The sequence below is a fragment of the Symphalangus syndactylus genome, chromosome 5 (genome assembly GCF_028878055.3).
Source record: "Symphalangus syndactylus isolate Jambi chromosome 5, NHGRI_mSymSyn1-v2.1_pri, whole genome shotgun sequence".
In the NCBI taxonomy this organism is placed as follows: domain Eukaryota; kingdom Metazoa; phylum Chordata; class Mammalia; order Primates; family Hylobatidae; genus Symphalangus; species Symphalangus syndactylus.
In genome coordinates, this window is record NC_072427.2 from 98,929,131 (window position 1) to 98,946,391 (window position 17,261).

The following is a 17,261-nucleotide window of genomic DNA, read 5'->3' on the forward strand; positions in this document are numbered from 1 at the left end:
TTTTTTTTTAATTGCTTGTACAGATGATGTCTTATGGTGTTCCCCAGGCTGGTCTCGAACTTCTGAGCTCAAGTGGTCTTCCTGTTTCGGCCTCCCAAAGTGCTAAGATTACAGGCATGAGCCACCAAGCCCAGTCCTTTAAATATTATTATTTTAAAGAAATAGAGATGAGGTCTTACCATGTTGCCCAGACTGGTCTCGAACTCCTGGGCCCAAGTCATCCTCCTGCCTCAGCCTCCAAACATGCTAGGATTACAGGCATGAGCCACTCACTGTGCCTAGACCCTTTAAATACTTTTTTAAATCATTAACTTTAAAGTGCAGTATTCTTTGCTGCACTGTGATGTTTATTTGGTTTTTGATTAAAATCCTTCTGTTAGGTTATGCCACCTAAACACATATCAAGGTTGATGATGTTCATAATATCCCCCTAGCAATGGTGCAACACAGGATCCTATTACAATTTCACTTTTTACATATGGCAACTCTTATTTCCCAGCTATCATACTTGCCCAGTGCCTTTTAGTTATTAAATTAAGTTGCTGATCAATTATATACACACACTTACACACTTAATATTTCTAGATTCTCTTTCTTCCTCTCCACTCACAATGTCATAGCCTTAAAAGCTTTCTCATTATCTGGAAGATTGAAATCTCTGTTTTATTTTAATTAATTAATTAATTAATTAATTCATTTATTTATTTGTTGAGATGGAGTCTCACTCTGTGCCCAGGCTGGAGTGCAGTGGCGCAATCTTGGCTCACTGCAGCCTCCACCTCCTGGGTTCAAGCGATTCTCCTGCCTCAGCCTCCCGAGTAGCTGAGATTACAGATGTGTGCCACCACACTCAGCTAATTTTTGTATTTTTAGTAGAGACAGGGTTTCACCATGTTGGACAGGCTGGACTCTTAACTCCTGACCTCAAGTTATCCATCCACCTTGGCCTCCCAAAGCGCTGGGATTACAGGTGTGAGCCACTGCGCCTGGCCTGAAATCTCTCTTTAACCATGTTCTGTTAAAAGAATTTCATGCTGTCAACACAAGGGCAACAGCAGCAGAGACAGCCCCAAGGTGGAAGCAGCAAGTCCACGGAGGGAGTGATTCTTTTTGGATGGGCCCTTTAGGCTCAAAGCATCCAGGGACAACAAGGCAGATTTTCACACCCCATCCCTGTGACCTTTCCAGCAGGGCTTGGGATTATCTTCTCTGTTGTCTGGATGCAGGCAGTCCCAGCCCTTGTTGCCAACAGGCTTAGTTGCCACACTGGCCTCTCGAGTGCATGGCCTCACTCCCTTCCGCCCCACAAGCTCTTCCCTGATTCCAGAGTGGCCACACCCCTCTGTGTGCAAAGGCAGCTCTTGGTCAGGAATTGGCTTGGGGGGTGGCTTGGGGAATGAAATCATGGCTGATGACCACATCCTGTTCTGCTTCCTGATGAAGGAAGGGGACCTCTTGATATCCTGACTGTATTTTTGGGTGAAAGACTTTCCTCTTGGCAGCATGGTAAGGAAACAGGTTATGGGAAGCCAGGCTGTAGGGGTCAGAGGCCATCAGGGAAATTGCAGGTTGCACTTCCATGCTTTTGGGTCACTGGGGCAGGTCTGGAGAATGTCTTGGAGGTAGACAGAAGCTGCTGAGTCTGAGAGTCCCTTGCGGTGCCTTTTTCCCTGACTTCCCATGTTGGGCCATGTCCCTTAGAATGGAGACTCCCTTGTCTCCAGGCTGGCTCAAGGCTGAACTTCAGGCTTGGAAAACAGAGAATTAGAACCAAATTCCTCACTTTGGGAAGCCAAGGTGGGCGGATCACTTGAGGTCAGGAGTTCAAGACCAGCCTGGCTAACTTGGTGAAACCCCATCACTACTAAAAAATTACGAAAAAAAATTGGCTGGGTGTGGTGGCACATGCCTGTAGTCCCAGCTACTCAGGAGGTTGAGGCAAGAGAATCGCTTGAACTTGAGAGGTGGAGGTTGCAGTGAGCCAAGATCACACCACTGCACTCCAGCCTGGGTGACAGAGCGAGACTCCATCTCAAAAAAATAAAAAATAAAAAATTCCTTTCCTGGAACTTCGGTCTTTGACAGTGAAAGAGGAGCTGTCTTTACCCTCCACCCACCCTGCTGTGTGTCCTAGGAAGTGTGGCTTCCTCCTATGCCTGCTGCAGCTTCTACAACTTACATGGGAGTGGGAGGCAGCTCTGTCCAAGGGAAGAGATCTAAGGGTGGCTCAATTTTGGAAAATGAGTTGTTGGGTAAAGTGATTTGATTTTGAAATCTCTTCTAAACCAAGGTGTTGGTATGTTCTTGAGGCGATTATTTTGGTGTGCGGTTTAAGGATTATTACTCTCCTATGTTTCATAGGAGGTATGAAAACACTGAGAATGAATACTGTCCTCTCCCACTGTCTTCTTGCACAAGCTTAGATTACCTAGTTCTCTCACAGGGAACACCATGTACATTAAGCCACAGTGTGGCGAAATAGCAAAGGACAGATCTAAGCATTAGAAATTAATGACATTCAGCTCCATTTCTATTTTCTTTGGGGATCAAATGTTCTACCCTGCCTTACAATGTAAGCGTGCTTTTTTGATGTGACTGAAACTTGGAATTTAGGAGCCAAGAGCGAGCCCAAAGCTGTGTTCTAGCATTCCATGGAAACTACTCTTGGAGTGTTGGGTGGAATTCCCAAGTGTTCAGTAGCTTTGCGGCTTTAAGAAATGGGAAAAGGAGAATGGGCACGGTGGCTCATGCATGTAATCCCAGCATTTTGGGAAGCCGAGGCGGGTGGATCACCTGAGGTCAGGAGTTTGAGACCAGCCTGACCAATATGGTGAAACTCCGTTTCTACTAAAAATACAAAAATTAACTGGGTGTGATGTGCGCTTGTAGTCCCAGCTACTTGGGAGGCTGAGGCAGAAGAATTGCTTGAATGCTAGAGGCAGAGGTTGCAGTGAGCAGAGATCATGCCACTGTACTCCAGCCTGGGCAACAGAGCAACACTTCATCTCAAAAAAAAAAGAAAACGGGAAAAAGAGATGCTGCTTGGATTTTGGAGAAAGCACATGATTCTCATGTGTGTCCTGAGAAAGTTATTACATCCATTTCAGCGACCTGGGGCCCATTTGAACCATTCCTAGAGTCAGGCTGTATGAGTATTTGGGAGATTTGGACACTGGCCGTGTGACACAGCCCTTGGGGGTCGGGTGGCTTCCAAACCCTGTTGGGAGCAAGCTTTGCAGGAAGTGATGTGGTGTCAGTGTTGCAGTACATTGGCAGCTGTCAGTCAGAGATGTAGTTGCAAGGTGATAAACACCAAGAACTTAGGGGAAGTCTAAAGGGTATTTTGGCCTGATGCCATGAACACAGTGCCAGCCAGATAGTGAGCTTTCCATAAATGGTAGCTCGCCCTAAGTTGAGATACATATTAACTTCACTTTGAAATGTACCAACTTTACTTCTAAGAAATATGGTAATGTCTGTCCTGGCTGAGCCTGTTGGTTAAGTATTGCCAAAGAGTTACTGCTCTAAAATTAAAGTTATGATTTTAGATAGTTCCCGACTTGTGGTTGACTTAAACATATTGATTGTATAAATCTGTTTTCTTGCTTAGTTTATTTAGGATATATTTGGATACATTAGGAAGTAACATTGCCCAAAACTAGGGCAGCCTATGGATATGGAAAGTTCTGGGGACTTTTTAATAATTTTCTGATTTGGGTGTCTTTTTATACCTGCCTTTGAAATATGGTGGGGCTAAAACTATTTCATTCATGCTTTATGGAGTAGGAACTTAGGGCCCTTATCATGGCTCATTCATCTGTTCGGAGGGATTGGTTTTTCACTGGGAGTGCTGGCCCTGCCCCAGGGCCGTCAGTGGGAAGGCAGGAAGCTTTGTGCATGAATCCTTATTGCTATCTCAGCTTTCACAGAAGCCAGACAAACACACCCTTGGTGAAACAGTGGCTTTACACCAGATGGGGTGTGGTCATCTGTCAGCATGTCCCAGCTACAATCAGCTGTGAGCCAGAGAGTCCATCTCAAGGTCACCCCCCTTCAGTCATGCTTCTGCACTCCATGGAGGGCAGACAGTGCTCAAGAAGAATTTCCTGGAAGGAACACTGTCTGTCCACTCTGCAGCAGTATCCTACATCTTCAAGACGGCTGCTTGCTGCTGAATTGCGGTTTTTAAAAAAAAATTGTCAAGACAAGAAACATTCCTATGAAATTTGTCACTGAGCCTTCGTGGAAGGATGAGGTCTAGAGCATTGCTCATCACATCACAGTGGCCTCAGAGGACCAGCAGTGGAGGCGCCTGTCTGATCCAAGTACCAAGAACCAAGAACTCCTGTGCTTCCTTTGAGCCATCGATTTGGACATTGTGAATTTTACAACTGCCATGTTTTTCCTATTTGACTTGGCTATTATAAAGCTTACTGTTAAATGGAGCTAGGTATGTAGCTCAACAGGATATGCATGGTTACCATCATTCCTCCTATTAAATTGTGTATCCTTAGAAGTCATTCCCAAGTTTTTTCTTAAGTAACAGTTTAAAAAGTGATGAAACTTCTTTAATTTCTGAGCCACTTAAAATTTTCTAATGTGCTAGATCCATCCATCTACATCCATCCATCTGCCCATCTACCATCCATCTATCCACCTACCACCCATCAGTTATCCATTCACCATCCACTATCCCTCTATCCATCCATCTACCCATCTACCATTCATCCATATCTCTATCTCCATCCACCACCCATCCATCCATCTACCATTCATCCATATATCTATTATCCATCACCGTCTGTCCATCCACCATCCATCCATCCATCCATTCATCCCGCCATCCATCCATCCACTTATCCGTCCATCCGTCTACCCATCTACCATCCACCTATTTATCTGTCCATACTGATTTGGGGTCTAAGTATGACTATTAAAAACTAAAGGCGGTTGGTGCTTATTGCATATGAAATAAATGTTTAAGATTTTGATCCAAGACCTCTGCCCCCACCGTTTAAGCTCAATGTAAAGGAAAACCTCCTGATTGTCATTAAACTACTGGTTATGGAAAATTTGGGGACACTAAATCATAGTAAACACAGTAAGAATTTACATACTTATATAAATTTTATAGTTTATAGTGTTACATGTTGATTATCTAATTTCTTTCCTGTAAGAAAAGATATTAGAGGTAAGTATTGGTAAGGCAAATAATATTACGTCCTCATTTTTTCTGATGGTTTTCAGAATGGGTAATTTACTATCCAAAAGTCACTTATGAAGTAATAGCACCTGGTAATTGAACCTGGGTATTTTGAGGGCAAATACAATACAGTATCCTTTTCTCTATACACTGATGCCTGGAACTTGCAAGGACTTAAAAATGACAGAATTTCCCTTATGAGTATGTTTTTTTGTTGTTGTTTGTTTGTTTTTTGAGTTAGGGTCTCACTTTGTTGCCCAGGCTATAACCTCAAACTCCTGGGCTCAAGGGATCCTCTGACCTCAGCCTCCCAAGTAGCTAGGAATACACATACGCCACCATGCCCAGCTAATTTTTTTTATTTTTTGTAGAGGTGGGTGTCTCACTGTTTTGCCCAGGCTGGTCTTGAACTCCTGTCCTCAAGGCATCCTCCCACCTCGACCTCCCAAAACACTATGGTTACAGGCATGAGCCACTGTGTCTGTCCCCTGCCCCCCATCTGCAAGTGTCTTTGACACTTTGAAGGTGAAAAAGAAAGTTCTGGTTTGGCAGACATTTTTGGAAAAGCCAAGGATTAAATGCTGTGGACACAGTATTTCTTACACCATATTTTCATCTTAAATAATATTACAGGAGTGGAGCAGTGGGACTTCTCAGCCCCATCAATTTTTGCAGGTATTTGAAGCCTGAGATTAGTTTTGGTAATACTCACTTCCAGTACATGCATTTTCCTGTGAAAACTGGTTATTTGACACGTGACACAGAAATTGACTATATGAATTGAGGATTGTATTAGTCCATTTTCATGCTGCTGATAAACACATACCCCAGACTGGGCAATTTACAAAAGAAAGAGGTTTAATTGGACTCACAGTTCCACGTGGCTGGGGACGCCTCACAATCAAGGCAGAAGGCAGGGAGGAGAAAGTTACATCTTACCTGGATGGCCACAGGCAAAGAGAGAGCTTGTGCAGGGAAACTCCTCTTTTTAAAACCATCAGATCTTGTGAGACTCACTCACCAATTGGGAGAACAGCACAAGAAAGACCCACCCCCATGATTCAACTACGTTTCAGTGGGTCCCTCCCATGACACATGGGAATGTGGGAGTTACAATTCAAGATGAGATTTGGGTGGGGACACTGCCAAACCATATCAAGGATGCCTCAGAGTGAGACTGAAAAACTTGGTAATTTCAGCATTCGCTTCCCTAGGAGTCATCTTAACGTAATGTAAGCAGGCCTACTGGTACTGCTGGATTTCGTCAGTATGGCTGTGTGTGTGTGTGTGTGCGTGTGTGTGTGTGTATGTGTGTGCTGTAGCCAATTGAGTAGACCACATGCATCTTCTAGCTGGATTAGTTAATTCTCCTTGTTCCACAGCAAATTTAAGGTGACTGATGTCATTCAATTTATAACATATGATTCAGTTTCAATGAGTTAGATATCATTTTGTTAAGGAAGCCTGCATAATAGTGGCCCATTCTGTAGCACATTCCTTATGGTTTAAACATTTTAAATAGTCGTGGAAATAATAGCTAATGTTTATTGAGAACCGATCCTGAGATAGAGTAACATTTATTGAGAACCGATAACGGGATAGGCACGAGGCAAATTCTGTAACATAGATGATCTTATTTAATGCTCATGACAACCCAATGATTTAGGAATCTTATATCCTCACTTGTTAGAGGGATAGGACATTTAGAGTTTGCCCTAAGTCATACTGAAAGTAAAGATTTGACTTGCAAAGCCAAGATATGACTGGATGCGTGCAGCCCGACTCCCAGCTTGGACTCCCAGCACTGAGCTTGGTACGTAGCTGTCTCCCAGTGAAACTGAGTTCTTTGCAGCTCTTGGAGAAAACCCAGAGTACTGATAGTTCCCAGATTGCCATGGTGGCATCCATTCACAAGGCCATGATACAATTAACCTGCTGTAAGGGAAATGGATACGTACTTGTTGGCACATTGTGACCTTAGCATATCTGCTGATTGTGGAGCTCTTCATTAGTCCACATTGTGGATCAGTTCCACAACCAGGGTCATAGGCAAAATTTTTCCCTACCAAAATCAGAAAGAAGTTATACCAAATCAACTCCGTTTTGCTTTCTTTCGTGTTTTTCAAATAATGCCCTTTCTCTCTGTATAGTTTTTTTTTTTTTGTTTATGTATTTATATATTTTTTTGTTCAGGGACTAGAAGAATATAGAGAAAAAATTTTATTCTATCTGAATATGTAATTTTTTTAAAGTATAGAAAATGCATTATCAGCCTCCGTTGTGCAGGTGGAAGGACAGCCGCCTGCCGGCCTCCTTTGCCAGCAAGAATCCAGCCTTGCAAATTATTGGCAGCTGGCATCGTAATGAGTCCATTTCAGCATAAATGGGCTATTGCTTATTAATTTCTGCCAGTTCCTAAGCAATTCAGGAACTGCTTTGGAAATTTGGAAATTTGCAGAGAGCCATTTAAGGAGGATGCCCAGGGAAAGGGAGCGAACCGGTTAGCAATGGGGGAATTGTGGAAAGGGAACATATTGTGGGGTAATAATGGGGTATTGCTGAGAACTCGTGCTCCTTTCCCTGCAAGCATGAGTCACTAACTTCATGGTTAAATAGCATATTTTCCAAGATAAGGAAGAACTGTCTTTGCTTATTGTTCCATTCTGGATAGACATACATATTTATTTACTTACTGCCTATATGTGGCTCCTTTCCACAAAATAGGCAGTTTTCTTCATATTCCTTCTCAAAATATTTGTCATCTCAGGTTCCCACCTGCTGAAACCACCAGCAGCGGGCAGCCCCAGGGGAATGTCTGGGAAGAAAGTACCAAAATGAAGCTACCCAAAGAGGCCCTTCAGGCCTTTCTCTTGCTTGTCTTAGTATTTGTAATTTCCCCTCTACCAGCAGGCTTTAAAAAGATGAAGGAAATAAAACAACCCCATTAACCCCACGTGTTCTTGGAGCTCTTGTCCATTGATTTTCCATGTTAAATTACGGTTTGGGTCTTTTACCTAAATTTTTTCCTGTGCATATTCTTCATGCATTTTCTCTGAATTTGATGTTTGCCTTCGTAAGAAAACGTGTATACAATGGAAAGTTCTATGTAAGTGATTTGGGCTTCTATTTTACTCTATTTCAGCATTTTCTTCAATGTTTGTTATAAATACAGCACTACTTTGAGAATAACTGAGGGTTGCTGGTTTCCTTTCATTTCTGTTTCTTGAGACTCTGAAGATTGAGTGGGACAAGGGAATCATTCTGTAGTAACCTGTTTCTGTTGTCCAACACCTTAATATACACAGATAGATTAAAATAATAAGATAACTTAGTCTGTAGGGCTATGTATTACCCTAAGTGTAAATAGGCTGGTATGTATGTATTTATTTATCTGATTTAAGCCTGTCATTTTATACCTGTATCCAAATGTTACATCATTTGATTTGGGATGTCATATTGTTACAGGAAAGAGGTCCCGATCCAGACCCCAACAGAGGGTTCTTAGATCTCGCACAAGAAAGTATTCAGGAAGAGTCTATAAAGCGAAAGCAAGTTTATTAAGAAAGCGAAGGAATAAAAGAATGGATACTCCATAGACAGAGCAGCCCCGAGGGTTGCTGGTTGCCCATTTTTATAGTTATTTCTTGATGATATGCCAAACGGGGTGGATTATTCATGCCTCCCAGGCTGGAGTGCAAAGGTGTGATCTTGGCTCACTGCAACCTCCATCTCCTGGGTTCCAGCGATTCTCCCGCCACAGCCTCCTGAGTATCTGGGATTACAGGCATCCACCATCATGCCTGGCTAATTTTTGTATTTTAGTAAAGATGGGGTTTCACCATGTTGGCCAGGCTGGTCTTGAACTCCTGACCTCAGGTGATCCGCCTGCCTTGGCCTCCCAAAGTGCTGGGATTACAGGCGTGAGCCACCAAACCCAGCCCATGCCTCCCCTTTCTAGACCATATAAGGTAATTTCCTGACATTGCCATGGCATTGTAAATTATCATGGCGCTGGTGGGAGTGTAGCAGTGAGGATGACCAGAGGTCACTCTTGTCACCATCTTGGTTTTGGTGGGTTTTAGCAGACTTCTTTACTGCGATCTGTTTTATCAGCAAGGTCTTTATGACCCGTATCTTGTGCTGACCTCCTGCCTCATCCTGTGAGTTAGAATGCCTTAACCATCTGGGAATGCAGCCCAGTAGGTTTCAGCCTCATTTTACCCAGCTCCTATTTAAGATGGAGTTGCTGTGGTTCAAACGTCTCTGACAGTATTTCACAAAAAGTTGATGTCATAGAATTGATGAAATGGGTTTGACAGAAAATGCCCATTTCCTTCCTTCTGCCTCATCATTTTCTTTCTGTTTTTCTATCTCCTCTGACCTGCTTCTCTCCAGGTTTTTGGCACATTCTCACAGACTTAGATGAAACTGTGATGGCCACCGCAGGAGGCAGGTGCTGACATCGTCCCCAGCCCTGTGGCTGTTCATCCAGACATCATTTCCAACCTCAATATCTAAATGCCACAGTGCTTTTGGAGCAAGCCGGGCTGGGGACCACTGTTGCCTTTTAAGGTAGGTTTGCATATGTATATTTGAGCCTATATGTTTGTATGAATTAATGGAAATGCTTCAAAGGTGGTGGGACAGATACATTTTACTATCATTGTTGTGTGTAGCTCATGGGAAAAAGAATTTGGAATCACTTCCTTGGATTAGGGTTACACCTATCTGACAATTCAAAAGCATTAGCGTTAAAACAAAACAGAAAAGACAAAGTAGGTGCCTATGAAATCCTTTTCTCCGCTGTGAATTGCCCTCAGGATCTCGTAAATTTATCCCTGGGCTTCACCATCTTTATATCGGATTATGTTTGAAAAAAGGCAAACCCGAGCTTCAAAATCTGACTTGAAAACAATGATATGTTTTGTTTCTGCTTTGGATAATCTTTGAAAAGTAAAAATAAACACAGTCAAAATAATAATCTTTTCAAAATCAAAGATCATCTTATATTTGTTGCAAAACTTTCCTGCTTAGTCTCTGGTGTTCAGGGTATTTGTGTGTGACTTGGCAAAACTCTTTTCATGGGTTGTAACGATTTAGTGAAAACTTTCAGAACTTTGTCTCAATTTAATCTTAGCTCTCCCTCACCCCCACCCCCCAACACCGTCTTCAAGCTCAGCCTCCAGTAGAGAAAAAACAGGCTTGAAACCAAGACCTCCCACTAGAATCTAATTTTAAATTTGCAATCTGTTGTCTTGTGATTTCGCTTCAAATTTAACTTAGAAATAAATACATTTCATCCTTTCTCCTGCAGTTTTGGAGGCCTGTTTTCAAGTCATAGAAGGGTAATGATTACATTTATTTTAATAAGTTTTTAAATACCTCAGGGGAGTGAAAATTTATATTATTAATCATTATAACTTACATCATTAAATGCCTTATGGTCAGATTTCACAATGTCCTTCCCAACGACAGAGAAACCTTGCTTTCACGGTTAACTTTTGGCTTGAATATGATATGAATTGGATTATCATGGGCCCATCAGTGAGATCTAAGGTTTTATGTATTTGAAGTGCCCTTGTTATAAGGCAGTGTCGGTGTTGAACATTCCCACTCAGAAGAGCTAGACTAAAACTTCCGTATATTTAGGTTACCATCACAAGTAAGATATGGTTTCTGCCATTGAGATTTTATAATAAAATGAGAAGAAGGTACTTAAAAACAAGACAAATGTGCCAGTGTACAAATAACCCTGCCATAGATACAAGGAGAGGAGGTCAGTGTGCCATTGAAATATAGCGAAACAGTAGAATAAGTCCAAGCTAGGTAGTATTTTCTTCATCTTAGGTAATTTTCCCAGGCCATCTGTTTTAGAGTTTGAGTTTGATGCCGTTTTGTTGTAGCTGTCAGCATAGTGCCCACATCCTTACTCTCTTCAACTGTAAAAAAAAATACAGTGACTTAAAAACCTGTTGGCATGTTCTATTTATTTTACTTTCCTTAAAATGAATTACGTATTTAGTATAAAAACATTAGAAAATACCAAAAAAAGGTATAATTGTGAAAATTAAAATGCCCTACAAGCAATCCATCCGGAATAATTGCTTTTTAAAATTCTTACACAGATTTATCATGTGTATATGCATGTGAAATATTTACATATTAATATTCTTTTTCTTTTTTTTTTTTTTTAACCTGAGACAGCATTTTGCTCTGTCACCCAGGCTGGAGTGCAATGGTGCAATCTCGGCTCACTGCAATCTCCGCCTCCAGGGTTCAAGAGATTCTCGTGCCTCAGCCTCCTGAGTAGCTGGGATTACAGGCACCCCTGCCCACCCCCTCCACCACACCCAGCTAATTTTTGTAGTTTTTAGTAGAGATAGGATTTCACCATACTGGCCACACTAGTCTCAAACTCGTGACCTCAAGTGATCCACCTGCCTCAGCCTCTCGAAGTGCTGGGATTACAGGTGTGAGCCACCACCCCCAGCCACATCTTAATATTCTTGGAGAAAATTTTTAGCTGTCTCAAGGTCTGTATGTTGAATGTGCATTTCAAATCTAAGATTTTAATTCTGGAAGATGAGAAGAATTTTGCACTAGAGATGTTTGACCCCAGTGGTAGAATCGCCTTTTGGATTATTTACTCCCACGCAGGGCAGGCCCTGGCCAGCTGACCCACAGGGCTGGCCATTGTTCATGTGGAACTTTCCTATTCTTCAGCTAGGGGGTGAGGCATCCTGTCCTGCTGTCTGCTAGGAGCACCACTGGAACCTCTAGTGTAATTGAGGGCATTAGACATCCTAAACCATAAAAATATTATTATAACCTCCTTAGTCCTCAAGGTGATGAAGTTGTTTCCAGATTCCCTTGTGTCTTTTTCTTTCCTTCCCTGTTTTCCCTCAACAATCTGTGGTTGTGGAAATATTTTTCTATGTTCTTTATGCCCAGGACTTTGACCACAGGGTGGCTTTCTATTAACTGGAATATTTTCTTATGCAATACATGTGGTTTAAAAATGCAAGGTACGTGCTGTATCTTGGGTCATATAGGGTTGACCTTTCTTTTTTATGTGCGTTCTATTTGTTTACTCATGTATTATTTTTTGAGAAGGAGTCTCGCACTATTTCCCAGGCTAGAGTGCAGTGGCAGGATCTTGGCTCACTGCAGCCTCTGCCTTCTGGGTTCAAGTGATTCTCCTGCCTCAGCCTCCCAAGTAGAGCTGGGATTACAGGTGTGTACCATGCCTGGCTAATTTTTGTATTTTTGTAGAGACGAGGTTTTGCCATGTTAGCCAGGCTGGTCTCGAACTCCTGACCTCAAGTAATCCACCCACCTCGGCCCCCCAAAGTGCTGGGATCAGGCGTGAGCCACCATGCCTGGCATTTACTCATGCATTAATATAATCATTGATGTTCATAATGATTTTGCACAGGCATTGCAAGCAGTTAAGTTTCTCATTAATTTCAAGGGTGTTTACCTTTACTCAGGAAGCACACTTGTAATAGTTGCTTTAAAAGTCCTTGTGTGATAATTCCAACATCTGGGCGACCTTGGGATTGGCATCTATTGATTGTCCTTACCCATGAGAGCTAATTAAATTTTCCTGGTTCTTTAGAATGTATTGTGGGCATTTTGAATATTATGTTGCGATACTCCAGGTCTTGTTACATCATCTGGAGAATATTGATTTTTCCTTGTTGTTATTTTGCAGGCAATCAACCTGACTGGGTTGAGATTGTAAGTGCTGTCTCACCTCCGTGGGTGGAGGCTCTAATGTCAGTTCAGTTTTCAAAGCCTTTGGTATACTGCTTTGAGTTTGTCACGTTTGTGTGCCAGTCAGGGGTTAGTCTGAGGGTTGGGCTGTGGTTTATGTCGTGATTCAGTTCTCAAAGCTTTTGCTGTCTTGCTTTGGGTCAGTCCTAGGCATGTGCATCTGAGGAGTGAGCCTGGCACTTGTGCAGATTTAAACACACCATTATGGGATGTCCTTTCCCAGTTCTCTTTTCCCTAAGATCTCCACACTCTCTCTGACTTACAGGGACCATTCTTGATTCCTCTGGGTGGAGCAACAAGGTCTGATCCAGAGTTTTTGTTGCCTGTGCCATAGCGTCACTGGAGCCGTACTCACCCTTGCTATAAGGCTGGGTGAGAAATTAGGACAATAAAAACAAAATAGGAAACTCACCCTTAAATGGGTGGCATCCTCAGGTTTTGATCTTTTTTTATTTTTTTTATTTGTTTGCTTTTGTTTACTTTTTGGTCCAGAGTTTTTAGTTGTCATTAGCTGGGCCTTAGTTGGTTTACTCCAACTTGCTGGCAGCAGATATTAACAACTTACTTTTTTTTCACTAGTTTATTAAGACAGAAGCTTTATCCTCAGATAATCAACCTCACCTCTTTATTTAACCTCATTTTGGACCACTGTTCTGTTTGCTTTGTACTTTCAGATCACATTTTGCTAGATGATGCTAAATGCTTGCTTTTTTGTTGTTGTTGTTGCCTAATTCATTGAAATTATGTTAGAATATTCTAGATGCTTTTCAGCTAAAAATAAGGGGATTCAACTACATTTCTTTTGGAAGAACCCTCATTTTAAACTACAGTTTCATTAGAATATTCAGTTAGTTAGCTAAGACTCGCTTTGTTTGTTCAACTTTTTATTTCAAAATAATTATGATTCACAGGAAATTGTATGCAGGAAATGTAACCATCACCCAGTTTTTTCTAATGGTTGCATCTTACATGATTATAGTAAAATACTAAAGCCAGGAATTTGACATTGTTTCAATGTATGTATATAGTTCTATATCTTTTTTTTTTTTTTTACAAAAGGCTTAGTAGCCTAATAAATCTATAAAAGCAGTCCCTGAGAAATGACCACCTACCTGATATATATATGAATCACCCTAACTAATAAGTATTTCTGCATATTGATAAAGTTTCTTAAAATACCTTTGAACTCCTTTACTATGTATAGACAGTCCCCAACTTCGGGTGTTTTGACTTGTATTTTTTTAACTTTACGGTGGTACACATACAATCTTTTGTTTTTCACTTTCAGCACAGTATTCAGTAAGTTACATGAAATATTCAACACTTATTATAAATAAATATTCAACAAATATTCAATACTTAAAATAGGCTTTGTGTCAGATGATTTTGCTCAAGTGTAGGCTAATGTAAGTGTTCTGAGCACATTTAGGGTAAGCTATGCTGAGCTATGATGTTTGGTAGGTTAGGTGTATTAAATGCATTTCTGACTTAGGATATTTTCACCTTACAATGGGTTTAAGAGGATATGACCCCATCATAAATAGAGGAGCATCTGCATTTAATTTGATGGGATTTAAAGGCCTTTAAGGTGATTACTTATTGAAAAGTTTAAATCATCACTTTAAGAGAGGGATCATGGTGTTGGTAAGAATAGAAAAATCACACTCATCCTATTGTCTTTGATCCCTGGCCCTAAGCACTCCCCTGGGAACTCCTGATGCTTTGACCCCATACCACTTTCAGATGACACTCTTGCCCATTATGCCACTAAGCCTCCTTTGCCCTCACTTTCTCTGGATCGTCCTAGGCCTGAGCAATTCTGCACTTATTACCCTGACTATGGGGAGAGGCGCCCTCTCAACTCTTAACCTCATTCCTGAGCCTCTGCACCGCGGCTCCAAAAGGAAGAGGAAGATAGGAACTGGAGGTAAGAATTCAGTGGAATGAGACAGGTGCAAGCCTTAATTCTTTCCTCAGGAAGAATTGGGGGTGGGGAGGGGAACACACTGGAGCACAAGCTGAACACCCTCACCCCTAAGTTCATGGATCAGGGTGACCTTCAACCCAGTGGTCCAGAGTAAGAGACTGACACAGACCTGCAGGTGGAAGAGACCCAGAGAGCAGCGAGCTGATTGGGATGTTCTTCCAGGCATCCTGAGAGAAGGGGCTAGTGTATTTAAGACTGATGTGTGCTGTGTCTCATTTGCATTGTGGCCACGTTCTCACCTGTGTTTCATTGTAGTTGTATGAGTTTTCACATCTTAGATTAAAGCGTCTTTGTCATTCATTCATTCCAGTATTTTTTTTTCTTTTGGGTTTTTGGTGTTTTTTTAATGGACCACCTACAACCTTTCAGGCTGGGTTCTAGGCAATGAGGATACAGCAGGAAACAAGACACTTCCCGCCCTCCTGAAGCTTAGGCTTTAGTGGGAAAGGATAGAGAATAAGAAAGACCAGTAAGTGAAATATATGTTGGTTACAATTATGATCAATGGGAAGGCGAAGCAAAAGAAGAGGGGTAAGAAATGTTGAGTTCTGAAGCACTGGTTGTCATTTTAGATGGAGGGGTCAGGAAAGGCCTCCTTGACTAGGGGACATTTGATTGAAGGTCTGAAGGAACTTGGTGGAGTAGGTGGAAAGGCAGAGCGTTCTAGGCAGAGGGACAGGCACAGGCCCTGAGGCAGGCTAAGGAAGCCAGAACTTAGAACAGGGATGTCCAATCTTTTGGCTTCCCTGGGCCACATTGGAAGAAGAATTGTCTTGGGCCACACATAAGATACACTAACATTAACGATAATGGATGAGCCAAAAAAACCAAAATCGCACTTTTAAGAAAGTGTACGAATTTGTGTTGGGCTGCATTCAAAGCCATCCATGTGGCCTGCGGGGTATGGGTTGGACAAGCTTGACTTAGAAGATTGGAAAGAAAGAAAAGCATGAGAAGCCAGACTTGAGGTTTGAATATGCAGAGTTGTTCTTAGGCTAAAAGCTTGTCCTACCTCCCTCCTACCTAGTCCCTAAACATGAGAGCTATCTGGGACCACTAACATTCTATATAAGTAAATCATAGTTTGAAATTAAGAGTTTAATGAATTTAAAACTGGTAATGTTTCCAAGCTTGAGATCTAGTACCAGTTTTCTGGCATCCTCCTTTTCAATGTCAATCCCAATTTTTGCATTTCAGCCTGTCCTCCTTGTCCCAAATATTCTGTCTCCTACCTAGTGACTGTGTGATGATGTTAGTGAGGTGCTGGTCCTTCACTTTTTGCTTTTGTTACTAACATGCACCAATATTTATTGGTTCTTTATCATTCGTGGAATATTTCTAGTTTTGTGGAAGCTGTAAAAAAAGTAAAAGTTAATTTCTGCTCTGAATTTGCTTTCTTTGTGCTACAGGAACAACAAAACCCACACAAATATAAAATGCAAATCAGGTTTTGTTTGTTGAAGATAAAAATAAAAAGGGTTAAGTAAGAATCGGAAGAAATTAAGATGATGGAAGTAGCTGGCATTTTACATTTGTATATGGAAAGGTTAAAACTTACAATTCATCAGCCGGGCGCGGTGGCTCACGCCGGCTCACGCCTGTAATCCCAACACTTTGGGAGGCCTAGGTGGGCAGATCACAAGGTCAGGAGATTGAGACCATCCTGGCTAACATGGTGAAACCCTGTCTCTAATAAAAATACAAAAAATTAGCCAGGCGTGGTGGTGGCCGCCTGTAGTTTCAGCTACTCAGGAGGCTGAGGCAGGAGAATGGCGTGAACCCAGGAGATGGAGCTTGCAGTGAGCCAAGATCGCGCCACTGCACTCCAGCCTGGGCGACACAGCAAGACTCCGTCTCAGAACAACAACAACAACAAAAAACTTAAAGTTCACCAACTTTCTGGGGGTTGCCAGTGGGGCAGGGGTTGTCCCTGAAGCGGAGATTGTGTCTCCTGTATGCAGTGAGCAATTTCAACTTTTCATGCTGATGTTATTTCAGAGTCCTCCACTGATCCCACATGGGCTTTCATCGTTCTTACTAACCTCTCAGGAACAGCTTTCAAACTGAAGGGTGTTTCAGCAATCCCTAGAAACTTACTTTCCTTAACTTCAGTTGCTTCAAACTCCCTGCTCACTCTCCTTAGGCCATCCCCTGAGAGTTTCTCTTAGTAGGATTTAGGAGATTTGGCATTCCTCTCTACATTCTAGTTCTGAAGATAAAAGTGGCTTTCCTACCTTGGCCAGCTGAAAAGAATCTTGCTACTAAAAATGCTATTAATATAACAGACCCATCAGC

The 17,261-nt window shown here is 41.9% G+C and overlaps 1 protein-coding gene across 12 annotated transcripts in view; it reads left to right on the forward strand.

Moving 5' to 3' along the window:
- Positions 1-17,261, forward strand: part of TIAM1 (TIAM Rac1 associated GEF 1) — a 458,079-nt gene that overhangs the window by 277,041 nt on the left and 163,777 nt on the right. For 9 of the 12 annotated variants that reach the window (XM_055279454.2, XM_055279452.2, XM_063640601.1 and 6 more), the window contains one exon: positions 9,599-9,775. The exons of 2 other annotated variants lie outside the window; for them this stretch is intronic. The gene's annotated coding sequence lies outside the window, so the exon portion shown is untranslated. Of the gene's footprint in view, positions 1-1,404; positions 4,451-9,598; positions 9,776-17,261 lie in introns of those variants that run through there. One more of the 12 variants, XM_055279459.2, reaches the window with a different exon arrangement.